Source organism: Scardinius erythrophthalmus, assembly GCF_964197995.2.
Source record: "Scardinius erythrophthalmus genome assembly, chromosome: 13".
In the NCBI taxonomy this organism is placed as follows: domain Eukaryota; kingdom Metazoa; phylum Chordata; class Actinopteri; order Cypriniformes; family Leuciscidae; genus Scardinius; species Scardinius erythrophthalmus.
In genome coordinates this window covers 29,497,184-29,514,629 of record NC_138233.1, presented here as the reverse complement: position 1 = coordinate 29,514,629, position 17,446 = coordinate 29,497,184, and positions in this window count along the sequence as shown.

The window sequence follows — 17,446 nt, the reverse complement described above, 5'->3', positions numbered from 1 at the left end:
ATGTTTCATATTCATTAGAGAAGTGCAAAGCTTGACTGGCTTCAAATCGTCCTCATATAGTGCGGTGAGGCAGCATAAATGGAGTTATGTTCACCCATTATGATCTTTGAATCATGTGTAACCTTTCTAAAGACCCCCAACGGCTCGCTGACATCAGAATAGATTTAGACCTGGGATTTGGCCTATTCATATAGCCTCATTTGCACCTTCCTGCTGGCATATAAAAATATGAAATTATTACTGAGTGGAACCGCACAATGTAAGAGGTTCACAGGAGGTGTAGAACGGTGCTTTTAAAGATAGCTTAAAAACAAACTGAAACGTCCATCCATTTTCCAAACCACTTGTCCTAGTGTCACGGGACTGCTGGAGTCTTTCCCAGTGTCTCGGGCTGAAGGCAGGAAACACCCTGGACAGATGGTCAGTCCAAGCTGAAACACACTGAAATTTGTTCAGTGTAATAAATGTAGTGTGGAATTTAATTGTATACAACAGAATTTGATTGGCCTTTGAAAAAAAAAAAAAAAAGTATTGTTAGAAAACAAAAGTTGCAGATGTGGAGAAATACAGTAAATGAAATTTTGATGGCAGAATATAAACACTTGTTTTTTTTTTTTTTGTAAGCCACAAAAATGAGATGTTCACACTCTACATTTGAGGTGTAAAGCTCCAAAACTGACTTAGAATTTCCACTTAGAATTATCATAAACAATTTGTGACCTATATTCCAAATGTTTGTATGAGGAACCAACCACAACCTAATTAATTATACAATTTGTGGCAAGGCTGTCCTATTAATTGAAATGGAATAGTTGTAAATATGATAGCTAGATAGATAGATAGATAGATAGATAGATAGATAGATAGATAGATAGATAGATAGATAGATAGATAGATAGATAGATAGATAGATAGATAGATAGATAGATAGATAGATAGATAGATAGATAGATAGATAGATAGATAGATAGATAGATAGATAGATAGATAGATAGATAGATAGATAGATAGATAGATAGATTTATTTCTGAGTACAGTTTTCAGCGGTGTATTCCCCGATGTTGAGCCATTAAGTGTGACCCACAGTGGAGGCCCTGCCACCAGGGACGGACAAGTGAAAACTGCTCTGCAGGCCGTGACTCAGCTTTTGGTAGCGCATTCAGGGTTGCGCACTGAGCCCCCTTAAGAGCAGTTTAAATGGAAAAAGCTAGTCCCAGTCGCAGTCAGCCATGATGATCCGGCTAAATCTGTGCGTCTTAACCCAGCACCTGTTATAAATGATTTGGAATTAGAGCAGCACACACTCACCATTACCAATTTGAGCATTTTGCCAAGCCTGGGTGACCTTGAGTGCATGTATGAGTAGATCATCGCTCTAGATTAGAGCCCCTCTGTTAAACACGGCCGTTAAAATGCATTTTTAATGCAAGCTCCAAGCACTGCATTCGTCTACAAACCTCATTTTTTCTGCACTAATGGACATAATAGTATTGGTGGGATTTCTTAACGTCAGGCAAGGTTCATTTTAGTTTGGCAATCATGAGGTCACACATTAAGGAACTTGTACTTTGTTTCGAGACTTACAGAAATGTGCAGCCATGCCTGAAATAAAATCTAAAGAGTTCATTAAGAGGTAATTCTTATGTCCTTTTTTTTTTATATTATTATTCAAAAGAAAAAGAATAAAACAAATGAGACTTTTACATCAGCATTTTTTGAAACACATATTTTTTGTCCCCAGATAAACAGCCAGTCTTGAAATTATTTATGACTTACTAAATAATGGATAAAACACAAAATGGGATTCAGTGGTTATTTTCTAAACCAGACAATATTGCCAAACAGTATTAGGGCAACCTGAAAACTGTGTTGCATTATTTAAAATAATGTTTAAGGGTATGTTCTAAGACATCTGAGAATCAATTTATAAACATATTTTAAATGTCACAGTGTAGGTCAGTTCAAAGCACTAGGCCAGAGAAATCCAAGAGCTGAATCAATAAGTGAAATGATATCTTAAGGTCAGTGATATCAATGCAGGTGTCCTCTGAAGGACATGTTCATATGCCTTTTTCTTATGTCTCAAATCGTCCTGCCACTTCAGTGTCTCAATGCATATACACCTCAATATCAAAAGATTTGATGAGTGAATCATACAATTCATAGAATTTTTAATACAGTTAAAAGTGAAGTGAAGCCAAGTATGCCATCCCATACTTGGAATTTGTTCTCTGCATTTCAACCATTCAAGTGCACACACACACATGCACACAGAGCAATGGACAGCCATTTGCTGCCTGTACTGAGACTTGAACCCATGACCTTTAGGTTTCAAGTCTGACTCTCTAACCATTAGGCCACAACTGCCCCTAAAATGACTTTATAAGTCTCCTTTAAAGAGGCTATATGTAGAATTTAGAAACCCTTGTTATTAGCGACACCAGTGGCTGTTAAAGGAACTGCAGCCAGCAAATTATTGTTCATGCTCGCACTCGTGCACACGTAACGTACAAGAGACTACACGTGATTAAATGCTCCGATATACTTTCACAGCTAAATTCTTTTTCGTTCTTAGAAGTAAAAAGAAGTTGTAAATACCTTTGCAGCGAAATACTGTTATGACGAACATCCAGACGCCGTCCATGCAGCTGAGAGCGACGTGTAGATGAATGTGTAATGCGCTGCACACTTTCCTCTCAATACCAAAATAAACACACAACAGAAACGAAAGTGTTCAGAAAGCATCTGATTGAAGTGATGTGGATATGTTTGTACCAGCTCTGGTTTCATGTCGACAGATGAGGTAATTAAAATTACACTGTTATAATAGTTTGATTATAAAGTATATTTGAGACTATAGACTATATAGATCTGGCTGTGAGACTATAGTTTGAATGAATCCCTTTTCTTTGCATGGCACATTGGCATTACATTACAGAATGCCTCTTTCAGCATTATCCTGAACGTTGTATAAGCATTAGTTTCATGTGTCATAGAGACCCTTGGCAGCGCGCGTAAATGTCACATGCTTTGGATTTTCCCAGCAAAAATGGTGCAAGTTCCAAAATCAGTCTACAGGCTTTCATAGAAGTCTGGGAAGGTCTTGTTTTTTTAAGTTTCATTACAAGCTGTTCACACATTGATGTTAATACACACAAAAGCGATAAATACATGAAAATCCTTTATATATTGCAAATCATGTTAATTTTCTAAGTTTGTTAAAAGGCCAGGCTGTTCCTGGTAATTCCTGTTCACCATTACTTCAATGCATACTTACTCAAAAGTATACTGACATAATATTAAAGAAACTCATTTTGATGTCCCATTAAAATGGCATCACGTATTATACTGTTTTAAATATTTTGTCTGGCTTGGTCACACGGGTTGATTTTAATTTCACCTGATGAGAAGGTAATTGCGGATTTCTCATCTGCCTCACGTTAATTCATTAAACTATAAACATTATCTGTGCCTTAGCGTTCTCTAAAGTCTCTGCTATGACTCATGTATCACACCACAGATATGCATCTTATTAAGCTTTCATTCTAGTTTTGCCAGAAGCAAATTCATAAGCAGCTGATTTCAGACTTCTATGAGAATGTTATTGGCTGCCTCTGGTCCAGAAACCTAATATCGTACACTACTGTGAGAAGTATTATTGAATTAAAAATACATTAAAATCATTCTTTGCTGCTAATTTTGAAAGGCTGTGGTTTATTAACCTTCTATTGCTGCATTGTCAGAGCTCCTTAGCAATGACAACACTGATGGATTCATTATCAGTTGAACTGCATGCTGGCCAGAAGGCGAAATTAAAGTGGAGCTCCTCTCACAGTGACATGCGCATACAAACCTGATTTGCTTCACACTGATCTCACTTGAACTGTTAATAAGTTGTTTTGTGGGATCGGTTCTGTGTCTCGGTAAGTGACCATAATTGAGGGGCAAGATTTCTACAGTTATGCATAATAGCATTTTCCAAGTACACTACAATCTCAAGCTTTTATTTCTAAGTTCTGTACTTAAATGTAATAAAATGTAAAAAAAAAAAAAAAAAAAATGGTAATGCTAATGGGTTTGCAGTTTGAAGCTCTCATATTAAAATTCAGCATTTTCTCCTAATTATATTAATGCATTTTAACACATAATAATAGCTTTAATATATAATGCACACTGACATTTGACTGGGATTATGTTATTCTGACTGATGTATTGAAGTAATGACGCTTCATTTACCCAATGAGAAAGGAAAATTGCTCATAAAATCTGTTGAACATTCTCCCAATTCACATACAGTATTTCACTGATGTACAGTAGAGCTGTTTAATTGACATAATGACTTCAAAACTCATTAGTTGACGTAGCCGTGTTGGGATTTGTTTACACTTTTCAGGGAAATCAACCTACAAATGGCTTACACAGTAAACTTATAGTTTCTATAAGTATAATAGAATGTGCAGAAAATAGATTCTGCACATTCAACTGGGATAAAAGAAAGTATTTTAACATGGAAAATATTGTTCACATCAGCTTTAACCTTAATTCCTGTCCTGTTTTATTGGCATGCACTTGAAAAAAATCTGCAGTTCAACGATACACTTAGTTACCTACGTTCTTCATGTTTATGCTCAGTCAACACACTGTGTTGTGGGTTTTATCCCATACTCCAGTGTTGTTTAACCCCAGGTTCATCTTAAGGGACAGTCCCTGTAATCATTCAACCGATTGATTAAAAACGGCTGATTTATTTATGCATGAATCAAGTGACCAAGTCATTTAATTATTCACTCAACCGATGAGTTCAAAGTGCTAATTGATTAATTTCAGGAAGGAAAAATGAGAGTACATTTGGCCAATCACTTAATTTTGCTGTGGCTGTGTTTAAAGGGGGGGTGAAACACTCAGTTTCAGTCAATCTCATGTTAATCTTGAGTACCTATAGAGTAGTATTGCATCCTTCATATCTCCAAAAAGTCTTTAGTTTTATTATATTTATAAAAGAAAAATAGGCTGTACCGAGTCTTTCCGTAAAAAAACGAGCGGCTGGAGGCGTGCCGTGCGGGCGGTGCTAAAGCTGTGCTTATGCGCGGATAGCTAACAACACTCAGACATTTGCAGCAGTTTTACTCACCGCCTGCGGTTCCAACGCACGACCGTGAACCTTTATCGTTGGGATAATCCTTAAGCATTAGACGATCTGCAAATCCAGCGTCGATCTGGGCTTTGTTTATAAAACAATCATCGTTGAAATGCAGGGAACAAACAGTCTACACAACTCCGTTGATGCTCTGGAAAAACAAACTCCATCCACTGGTCCCTTAACGCCGGGTTCTTTGGGAATCTGTGCAGGGTTGTCTTGCCCTGGCAACCAAAAACCCACTTCTTTGGTGACATTGACTTCCCTAAAGCCGAGCACAGCGCTTTGGTGGGCGTACTGCTTTCGCTCTCTTGCTCTGGTCTACGGTTTCGCGCGCGCCCGCGCCCTTCTGGGAGAAGTGCCCTTAGGACCCATATAAGGAAATTCCACCCCATCTGACATCACACAGGCCCATACTCGAAAAAAACTTTCCGAAACTTGTGACAAACCCGGAAGGAGAATTCTTGGCACAGAAATACTCCTACAGACGTACAATTTAATTTTTTAAACTTTGTCCATGTTTAGCATGGGAATCCAACTCTTTAACAGTGTAGAAAACTCAGTATGCATGAAATAGCATTTAACCCCCCCTTTAAACTATTTACGTTGGCGTTTTAAAAACAGACACGTACCTGCCAATATTGTGTCCAAAAATATGTTACTCTAACTATTTGTTTATTGAACTGTTGTATAAAAGGAATATCATATTTAGAATCATGATGTTTTTTTTCTCAAATATCAACACTGCTTACCTGTGGCCAAATTGAAGTCTCTCTGATAACAACAGCACTCTTGCTTGTTTGATATTGCCTAAATATAGACAATAGAAAAAAAAAATTGTTTTACATTTTTGGATGCTAATTGGTCAACATATTCAGCCATCCCAAAATATTTTTATGCTTAGATGCTTAACATGACTCTCAATACATAGTGTGATCACATTTATACATTTCCATACGATCTGCTTATGCTACTGATGACATTTCTGTACGAATCACATTGTACAAATGTATACAAAATTTATTCAGAAAATAGTAATGTTTTACAGAATATAATTTTCTATAAAAATAGACACTACTAATAAAATAGTTAGGTTTTTGAGAATAGGTTGGATTTTCCATTTGGGATGTTTGTATGGAATTTTTTATCTCTATTTGAGATGTTGGGTTTAGTATTTTATACTTCTTTTGAGATGTCTCTTTTAGTATATTATTTATCATTTATTTTAATAATTTGATCAGTATTTAATTAATAATGACAGGGTTGTCTTGGATTGAAAACTAAATATCAAACACAAATTATATGTCATGTTATTTTTGCTATAGTTTTTGCTACCCCAAATCAGGAAAATAAATTGCATTTCATTTTGAGAATTTGATTTATTATTTTAGTGTCTGAGCATTTGGATTGATCATTTTAGCATCCGTTTTAAGAATTTGCTTTATTATTTTAGCATTTTAACATTGTTTTGGAAAAAACTTTCATCGATACCAGTTAAGCTACAAGAATGAACTTTAGAAAAAAGCTTTGCCTACACTGTATTGAATGCTGTATTGACCCAACAGCAAATGGAATTACCAGTTGTATGATGTTATTGCAGCGTTCGAAGAGACCAAGTTAAGTATGATCCATAAGTCTGATCATGTTACTGCGTTTTAACATGTTTCATACTTTACATGTTTTGGTTATGCACTGAATGTAGCTCTTCATTAGTATGGCACAGGGTCCTGTCATCAGACTGCATGTGTACTAGCTCAAATGAATTGCATAGCAAAGCTTGATTGCCTAATTTGAGACCGTAATAGCCTTGAGATACCCCTCACCTGATCCTCTACCAGATAATCGGCGCTTCAGCGATAACACACACACACACAGGCTCTGCTTGAATGGACGAACACTCCCTATCCCCGCAGGGACAGGTAAATCAACCTCAAAGCCGAGATATGAGAAGCCTTGGATATTTGAACCAGCAAATGTAAATGGCAGCTATTTTTAGACTCCAAGTCCTCACACAAAGTAATTCAGGCCCAGCATGTGTGTGTGTTTGTGAGAGAGAGAGAGAGAGAGAGAGAGAGAGAGAGAGAGAGAGAGAGAGAGAGAGAGAGAGAGAGGTGAAAACAAAGCATTCTAAGTCAGTGTTGAGTGCCAGTTTGGCTATCAGTGATGTGCAACCCTTTTAAAAACTACTGAAGTAAAACACTTCAGCAATTGCTTGCAGATATTCGCTGTCTTTTTTCCACACTGAGCTCTCGATGTCTGACAACTCTTTACTCGTTCACCGCACATGAGTGCTAGTTCCTTTTCTCCCTCCCCTGTTTGTCTTTTCTTATTTCTATGAAGTATGTTTGTATCACACTCAATGCACCTACATATCATTGATCCCGAATGTGAAGATGGATGGCTACAATGAAGTTAACCATCTGTGGTATTGATGCCGGTGCAGGGGCTGGAACTGTGGTGACTTTCTGTGGCTGTTCACAATCTCCACAACACAACCCAACAGGGAAATTCCACCATTTTTTATTTTTTTTTTAATCAGGGTGATTTTATTTGCTTCGACTTCTGGTGACAAACTCTGTTGTTGGAGGGTTGTTTTAGGACAGGGATTTTTCATACTGACATCATGAGAAGCTTGCTTAAATTGTTTTGAAATCATCTAACCTTTTATTGTTCCTTCATTCGGAGAACATGTCCCACAACTTAGGGGTTGGGGGTTGGGGGGCAGGGAACGCTTTAAATAGCACTTTGTTTGGATGTTTACTGCACAGTGGTGCCTAAAGGACAAAAGTTATTGCTCTTACATGTTATTGCTCTTTCATCTCCCCATTTTGAGTAATATTGTTTGAAATGTGTGGTTTCTCTGCTTCTGGGCCCTGGGACTCCACAAACAGTTCCAGTGGGGTCAAGGCTCATTTGTTGGTCCATCCAAGATCAGTCATCTTCTTTGGCTAAGGAGACATAATTAAGTTCTTACAGACAAAAATGCACTGGTCATTTCATGCACTTGTTATCTTGACATTTTGGGCTATCATAATATGCCGTTTCAGATCAATGGAAATAAAACATCCATAATACACTTGCAAGTGTGTAATTATTGCATACCGTCTCAGATTACGACTGTAACCATAGTTCCCTGAGAAGGTAACGAGACGCAGCATCAAAGATGCTTTGGGAACACCCCCACGTGATTGTGCCTTAAGCACATGTGTCAACTAGTCCAATGGTGAGAGTAAATGTCACGGGCAGGTGACATCACGACCAGGAAAGCATAAAAGCACATCTGGAATGACTAGTGTTATCTTCAATTAGCCAAAGCGTCTCGTTCCCTTCTCGTTCCAGTCATAACATGAGACGTTCCCTTTCGTGGGAAATCACACCCGGAGATATAGACGCTTTGGGAACATTAATGCCCAAGTGCCATACTTATAAGTGCCTGCCTTGTGAATACTGAGAGCACACTTATGACATAAGCACCTGTGAGCCTGGAGCACCCAGGTTCAAGTCATAAAACCTTATGAAAGTGAGTGGAGAGGACCAACCCGCCACATCACAAATGTCTTGAAGCGAGAAACCCGAAATTGAGGCCTTGGAGGCCGCCATACTCCTAGTAGAATGAGCACTGACGGCCAAAGGTGACGGCTGACTAGTAGCTTCATGAGCCTCAACTATCCACTTACCAGTCTGTTTAGATGCAGGGAGCCCTTTCTTAGGTGATCCAAAACAGACAAACAGCTGATCAGATTTCCTCCACAAGGCAGCTCTGTGGACATAAATATCCAGCACTCTAACTGGACAAAGAAGGTTCAGCTTTTCCTGGTCCTGATTTCTGAAAGGAGGAGAACAAAATGCCTGCAGAACGATAGGCTGTGATACATTGGTTGGAACTTTCGGAACGTATCCCGGCTTAGGGTAAAGGAAAGACTTGATCATCCCTGGTGCGAATTCAAAGCACGAGGGGGATACCGACAGAGCCTGAAGATCTCCAACTCTCTTAAATGAAGATATGGCTAGAAGAAACACAGTTTTTAAGGTCAGGAACTTTTTCTGGAACCGTGTCAAGAGGCTCGATGGGAGCCGCAGATAAACCTTCTAAGACCAAAGTCAGGTCCCAAGCTGGAACTCTGGTATGGACTGCAGGCCTCAGCCTCAAAGTACTAATAAGGAAACGTTATCAGAGAGTTTCTCCCCACAGATAATCCACCCAAAGGGACATGGTAGGCCGCTATGGCCTCTACCACAAACTCTAGAATTGAACCAACTGGGCAGTCGACTGGATCCTAATGTCGCATTCTACACCAAGAAGCAAAAACTCTCCACTTCAGGGCATAAAGTTTCCTTGTGGACGGAGCTCTGGAGTGGAGTATAGTCTCCACAACCTCAGTTGAGAGACCAGAGTCTATGAGTGGGACCCCCACAGGCATATCTCCGGGAGTGGATGGAGGATCACTCCTCCCGCCTGAGACAGAAGGTCCATCCTGACTGCAATCTCCAAGGGAGAGCCATCGAGGAGGGAGACTAGTTCCGAGAACTATATTCGGCTCGGCCAGTATGTCGCTACTAGCAGTAGACTTATTCCGTCCCTGTGGACCTTCTCCAGAACTCCTGGGAGCAGAGCAATCGGGGGAAGTTATTTGAAGAAAGAGTGACAGGCGACAGGTGAGAGCAGAGCTAGCGAAGCAGGACCCTTTCACAATGCTCACAGTTAGCCCTCTCGAAGGCTGACAGAGAATGCTCCACTCCCAAACACATAACACACAGCCTGTGTGTATCCCCACCCGTAAGGAAATGAGGGCAGGGAGAAGCACACGATCTGAATGTTTGTTTATTCACCATTCTTTTTATATATATTGAGCTGTACTATATCGGGACAGACAATAATAAATAAGACAGACAGTATGAACACAGAGCGCTTGCTGAGGCACAGAAACTAATGCCGGTCATTCTGGATGTGCTTTTATGCTTTCCTGGTTGTAACGTTCACTCTCGCCAGTGGACTAGTTGACAAATATGCTTCAGACACAATCACGCAGAGGCATTCTCAAAGCGTCATTGACGCAGCGCCAGTTCCCTCGAAAGGGAACTAACATTTATTTTTCTTGCAGGAATAACACTTATATGCTTATGAATATTAAGTCCCCAACACCTGGTCCAAAGTTAGTGTGTCTAGCTGTCTAGTTTTGTTTATATATATATATATATATATATATATATATATATATATATATATATATATATATATATATATATATATATATATATATATATATATATATATATATATATAACCTCATGACCCAAAAAAACAGGCTGAAGTATCAAGGAATTCAAATTTGCTTTTACCTGAAGAACCAACCTAATTGGTGAAAAATGATTTAATGAATCATGTCAACTTTTCCATGCTCCTATTAAAAACTGTTGTACTCTTTATGTCGGGTATTCTCTCTGAAATTGGTCTGAGATCCTCCCGCCTTGATTAAAGCTTATCCAGAGGCATTGTCTGGAGTCTGTCTGGTTACTGCTGAGCAGCAGGTTAGTGGAACTCTAGAGACCTTATTCCCAAGTGATAGTGTTCATAAGGGGCGAGATGTCATCCGACTCAACAAGACATCGATTAGGAGACGCGGGTAAATTTATAAGCTGTGCTTGGGCGTCGATTAGGAGACACCTGAGACAACTGAAGTCAGGGGAATTGCCACCTCACCTCACATGCATAATACAGCGTTTTTAGTTGTTTTTGTGGATTCGTTTGAGCGGGGATCGTTTTGACTACGTTGTCTGTACACGAAATAGAGCAAAGGAAATATTTTTAGTACATTGTTGTTGTGTAAACATACCCTAAATCCTGACAACCACATAACATTTTTACAGTTGTAATGTTTTGAGTTTGTTTTTGTCATGTTTATTATTTGTATTACTGTTTGATGTCAGTATGTTTGTGGTTGTGTTTCCTCCATGTTATTCTCCGGTTTAATGTTTTGATTCTTGGATTAAAGACCTATTTCAGTATATTTGTCGCTGTGCACTTTCATTATAGCCACCAACCTGATAATAGTACATTTGCCTCTGGTTTCACAGACAAGGCAATGACATATTTTTTTTTTCTAAGGCACATTTATAAAAGTTACTTAAAGGAACACTTCGACGTTTTGGTACTTTAGCTTATTCACAGTATCCCCCAGAGTTAGATAAGTCCATACATACCTTTTTCATTTCTGTGCGTTCTGTAAGTGTTATTTGACGCACCCACCGCTAGCCTAGCTTAGCACAAAGACTGGATGTAAATGGATAAGGTAGCATACTAATCCCAATAAGTGACAAAATAATGCAAACATTTTCCTATTTACATGTTGTGATCTGTATAGTCACAGCGTGTACAAATAACAAGGCTATATGAGACAGAGACCATTTTTAATCGTATAAATACTGGGAACTATATTCTCACTAGGCGTAGGAGCACAGCTACTTGGGCGGAGTGATTAGCGCAGCACACGAGACGCCCTGTGGTGAGGAGCAGAGAGTTCGCTCAGAGTTGGAGTAATAGAGTCAGCAATTACTAGATAGTACATTTATAGTTTACAATCATGGGTGTTCGCTGTATCTTGTCTTACAGCTTCCAAAGTTTGTAACTCCTCGTCTTTGTATTCTGGCTCAAAACTATATGGTTCTGGATCTTGGTTTGATGCCCAGTAAAATTCCTCTGACAATTCCTCAAAGTCAGCCATGATCACGAGTCACGTTCGCTACTAGCTAGTTAGTCACGTTTGTTTTGTTTACGGAACCATTGACAGGGCGTCTCGTGTGCTGTGCTAATCACTCCGCCCAAGTAGCCACTCCGCCCAAGTAGCTGTGCTCCTACGCCAAGTGAGAATATAGTTCCCAGTATTTATACGATTAAAAAATGGTCTCTGTCTCATATAGCCTTGTTATTTGTACACGCTGTGACTATACATATCACAACATGTAAATAGGAAAATGTTTGCATTATTTTGTCACTTATTGGGATTAGTATGCTACCTTATCCATTTACATCCAGTCTTTGTGCTAAGCTAGGCTAGCGGTGGGTGCGTCAAATAACACTTACAGAACGCACAGAAATGAAAAAGGTATGTATGGACTTATCTAACTCTGGGGGATACTGTGAATAAGCTAAAGTCCCAAAAAGTCGGAGTGTTCCTTTAAATGCCCTTATTGAACTAAGGTCTAATCATGGCTTAATCTAAACCCTGTCTGTGAAACCAGGCCTTTTTAATTAATTTTATTTAGAATTTATTTGTGCAATTACACTGTAACAACATCACCTTAAATTAAAGTGCAACCCAAGTGATTGTGGAAGACATAGCTCAGATCATTTGGTCTCAGATGCATTGGATGAGTTCATGAAATCACTGCTGAAAAGTCTGCAATCACTAGTTTTGACACTCTTGTGACATGTTTCTGAAACTGTAGAGGAGAAACAAGTCAGATAGTGTTTTGTTTTTCTCAAGAAAAAAAAAAAAAATATGAGAAGCAGGAAACTTCCAGTCTTGGAATAAACAGAAGAAGTTCAGGTCCAAAAAGGTGTTTTCTTATGTCATTGCTTTATCCAAAACTTTATTTCATAGGGCCTGTTGATGCTAATGTGGGATGTCCCTCTATCCTTGGCACTTTTCAAGCACAGATACAAACAGCTCATTTCTAGAACAGTATATTCCATGAAGGTGTATTTTTATAAGCTTCTTTACTACCGTATTGCAAGTCCTATTTTGAAACTGCAGTGTAATGCAGCCCCGGTCACATAACATATTTCCCAAGGCTCAGACGTGTTTTGAAAACCAGAAACCTCACAGTCTGTCTCCGTCTTTTCTTTCTGTCAGTCTGAGCTGACTCTCATTTACTTTGGTCAGAGTCACAGCGTTAGCACATCCCTTTGTCATGTCATTTTCCTTCAGAGAGCAGGAAGTAAGAGATGCTATAGCTTGAAAATTCAGAGGTCAGATTTGGTTCACATTCAGTGAATTTTGATTTTATCATTTTATATTTTTCTTTTTTTTCACATAATTTCCTTTCACTCCTTTTCATTGTCGCTCTGACGTATGATTAATGCAGCTGTTCCTACTTTGTCAAGCAACTTTTTATAAAAAAATGCTGGAATAATGGATCTGTAATTAAGTGGTAAAATGACCCTTTGTGAAGGCAGAGCATCATGATTACATGTCAGAGGAGGTCCATTGTTACCCAGACAAATTAGAAGTTCTGATTAGCACTCAGTGAACAGCTCTTTCTTTCTTTCTTTCTTTCTTTCTTTCTTTCTTTCTTTCTTTCTTTCTTTCTTTCTTTCTTTCTTTCTTTCTTTCTTTCTTTCTTTCTTTCTTTCTTTCTTTCTTTCTTTCTTTCGTTCTTTCTTTCTTTCTTTCTTTCTTTCTTTCTCACATGGTAGTTTGAACACAACATTTTGGAGGCGTTTTATCCCTGTATTGTAGAATAACTTACAAAATTTTATCTTCAGTTTAATCTAGATTTATTTTACCAGTCTGGCCATTACGATTTTAGACTCATTACCTGTATCAATTAAAGCTATAACATAATTGAGGCAGATACAATTAAATGAACCGTTCACATTAATACACAAATTACAATAGAGGTATGTGATAATTACAGTAAATTAAAACATAATAATATATATGCAAATTAGAAATGGCTCAACCTGGCTTTGTGGTTGATGTTTTAGGCAAATCCATAAAAGGAGGTATACGTATAGCTGAAGTAATACAGTATGTTTATTAGTTTTTCATATAAACAGGAAATTCATCCTCAGACTACATGTAAACACACATCAACAATAAATAAAGTTGATGTGGAAAGCACATAAGCACATAATTTAAATGCGCAGTGACATCAGAGAAATACAGCAGATTGGATTGGCATTCTTCACCAGCCAGTTCCAGCAGAATATGCACAAAACCGTGTTTCTGCTGACCTACAGGAAGCAAAATTTGTGGAGAGTGGAGACATTGCATATTTTTTATGAAATTGCTACTAAAAAAAAAAAAAAAAAAAAAAATATATATATATATATATATATATATATATATATATATATATATATATATATATATATATATAATTGTTTAAATAAATAAATAAATAAAAACCTTTGTAAGATCTGCGTTTCAGAAACTGATCAGAAACTTTCTGATATTTTAAAGGTTGAGGACTGCATTATTCTGTCGGGTCTGATATAGCTATGGTCCATTATGCATTATTTTACTGATGCTATATTTAATGTATAATTTGTTACAAAAGAAAATACAGGAACTAAACTGACTTCCCGACTACACCCAATACCTACAGCATCCGTGGTGAAAATGATGTGATATTACAGTTTGTACACTATGAATAAAAAAACAACGAACAAGCAAACAAACAACAAAATAATCAGAATATTGTTTTCATGAGCAGAACTGGTATTTATCTGTTGGAGATGTTCTTGGAGGAACAGCTGTTTTATATTAGATTGTAGACCCACATCTGTTGACTGAATTTGATTCACATATATTTAATATTGTTTTAATTACACTGTCTGGACATGAACCATATGCGTTTAGACTGATAGGAAATTACTCATCTCTGAAAAACCACAGGTATTCCTTTAAGTAGCATTACCAATTAGCTAACTTACAGTAATTTGCTTAATTGAGGTCCTCAGTAATGAGATACTAGAGAAATACAAAAGAGAGGTCTCTAAACAGTGCCGACCTGGAGAGAGCTGCTAATAAAGTTTATAAATCAAGACTTGCACATGGATAGCATGACTTAAATGTCTTAAATGTCATCTATACACAAGGAAAGTAAAGAAATAATAAATAATGAATTTGTGTTTTGGGATTTAATTTGAAACAATTTCACAAATAATTACAATGAAACAGCAAGTAACAACTTTTTGAAGTAGAAATACTGAAATAGTATTTTCCTGTAAAAAGCAATACAATAATCTTTGTTTTATTTACAGTCTTGAAAAAAAACAAAGTGTAAACATTTAGTCAGTTTCACAACAAAACTATTATGTGTTAGTTCATCAACATAATCCCTATTGCAAAAGTATATTTGTCTACATGTCTTCTGACTTTCTATAGATAATGTTATTGAAAAAAAAATGCATCCCATATTATATTCATGTACAGTTAATAAATGGATTAAGGCAGTGAGAACAGCTTTCCTGATACACATTGAAACTGCTGCCATGTGAAAAACAGATTTTTTTTACTATATACACTGTATTGTAATTTCAATGAGATGCTAATATGACTTTTTCTGATTTGAGTAAATATTAGGTATTAGAAGCTTTTAGGTTTCACTGAATTTCTATTTTAATACCTATGTTAACTTTCCTCTCACATATGTCTGCCAGTGTCTCCACTTTTGCAGAGATGTTTCACATGCCCCCTCTTGCACAATAATGTGTGACCTTTTACAACTTCCAGCAGATTTTTACACAGAGTCTCCTACATGTTGTGCATACTCTATCCCTGGTGGAAACAGAACCACTCCAGGCCAAGTCTGTAGGAGTAACTAAAGGCATAACTTTTTTTAGTTAATTACCCTCATTTTATTGCCAACCAATTATTTTCAATATAATGAAAGTGAGGACTAGGCCCGTCAAGCTTCAAAACTGCAAAAGCATTGTAAAAGTATTATAAATTTAGTCCATATGATGTGTATGCTATGTAAGGTTACCTTTACACGACAATGATGTAGTTTTTCCTTTGAGGTTTTTTTTTTTTTTTTTTTTTTCACTTAAAGACGACAATGTTGTGAAATCGATCCACGTTCACATAGATCCTCGAAAGCAATTGATAATGCTGTATTATGCTGCCAGACCAGTAGTTGGCGATGTCACTTTGTAAATAAACACTACTCGCCTGTATACTCAACAATTACTGTAATACACATACGCATGACATCACTGTTTTTACAAATTCTCATTTGTGTACTTTACACAGAAACAAAAACTATTTTTGTTTTCAAAAACTTGCACTTTGAAACTTTTTTTTAAAAGTATGCATTTTCAGGACCCCAAAATGCTGTTGTTAAATGAAAAACGCATAAAAAGTTTTCTGTTTTTAGTTCAAAATGGTGTCATGTAAATGGCTCCCACATCTTCTCAAAACATTGTTTGTTTGACCATCCTGACCAGCATGACAAAACAACACTTATCCAACCAATGCCGTGTGTTTGGGGTGGGGCTATCTGTGCTTTCCTGATCAATGGCAAATGGAGATGTGCAATTCAAATTGATTGTTATTTTTTTGCAAACTTATTTTCTGGCACAGAAACGACACACTTCACCTTTTGTTTAGTCAACTTATAGGGCCCTATTTTAACGATCTGAAATGCAAGTATCAAACATGAAACACAAGTAACTTTGTGGGTGGATCTTGGGCGCTGTTGCTATTATACCGGCGGGATAAATGACTCTTGCGCCCAATGCAAATCTAAATGGGGTAAGTCTTAAGTAGCTACATTACTCATAGGTGTGGTTTGGGCGTAACATGAAATAAACCAATCAGAGCGTCATCTCACATTCCCTTTAAAAGCAGGTGCGCTTGTTCCATGGCGGATTGCTATTATAATGACGGATTTGCCTTGCAGGCGCATACCAAGAGCGGTTCACAGCCGAGGAGACCGACGTTGTCGTCAGGGCCGTAAAAGACAGAGAAGTGACATTGTATGGGGATGAGAGAAACCCACCCAAATTAGCTTCGGTTAAACAGGAGTATAATAATTTGGGTAAATGTGTAAGCTAGATTTATGCCTATTTTTTCACATCTTCATGGACACCACAATGATTTCCCTTGTGTGGTAATATTTTTCCTTGTAATTATGTATGGTTTGCAAAAATGGGAACTGCTGCGTCTGTGTAGATGAGAGAAGCAAAGTGAATGCGCGTTGTGCACACGCTACATTATGGCCAAGCATGCACCCTTAAAATAGCACTGAACGTGCCACTGAAAACGCGCCACTGACTTTAGACTAGGTTTTTCCTGGTCTGTGGCGGAATTGTTTTCTGAAACTGCAAAATATCACCAGGGAACGTTTGCGCCGGAACACGCCTCCTCTTTTCGCTGAACCGCCACCGGGAGAGCAAGTTCATTCCCGAATTTACCGACGTGCGTCTGTGGAGGGAAAAGTCCGCTGTGCGTCGGGTGCAAAATAGGAATGATACATGCGTCGGTGTACAAAGTCAGTTGCTCTGGGTGCAAGATAGGGCCCATATTGTCAAGGGTCAATTTGACCCGAATCAATTATTGATTCTTATTGATACTTAGTATA